This window comes from Apaloderma vittatum, unplaced genomic scaffold (genome assembly GCF_000703405.1).
Source record: "Apaloderma vittatum isolate BGI_N311 unplaced genomic scaffold, ASM70340v1 scaffold25202, whole genome shotgun sequence".
Taxonomy (NCBI): domain Eukaryota; kingdom Metazoa; phylum Chordata; class Aves; order Trogoniformes; family Trogonidae; genus Apaloderma; species Apaloderma vittatum.
In genome coordinates, this window is record NW_009704460.1 from 1 (window position 1) to 206 (window position 206).

A 206-nucleotide genomic window follows, 5' to 3' on the forward strand; every position below is an offset into this window, starting at 1 on the left:
GGAACCTGTGAACTCTGCCCCTGGGCTCCCCCCAGGGAAGGGGCATGCAGAGAGCCAGCTCTGCCAGCAAACGGGGGCTGGGGCTGGGTCCCCCCTTCCTTCACCTCCCCAGGCTGTGAAGGCACTCAGGCGCTTGTACCCCTACCCTGGACCCTGCTGACCCCTCGCTCCCCGGCCAGGCACCCCCAGGTTGGGTGAAAGCCCCT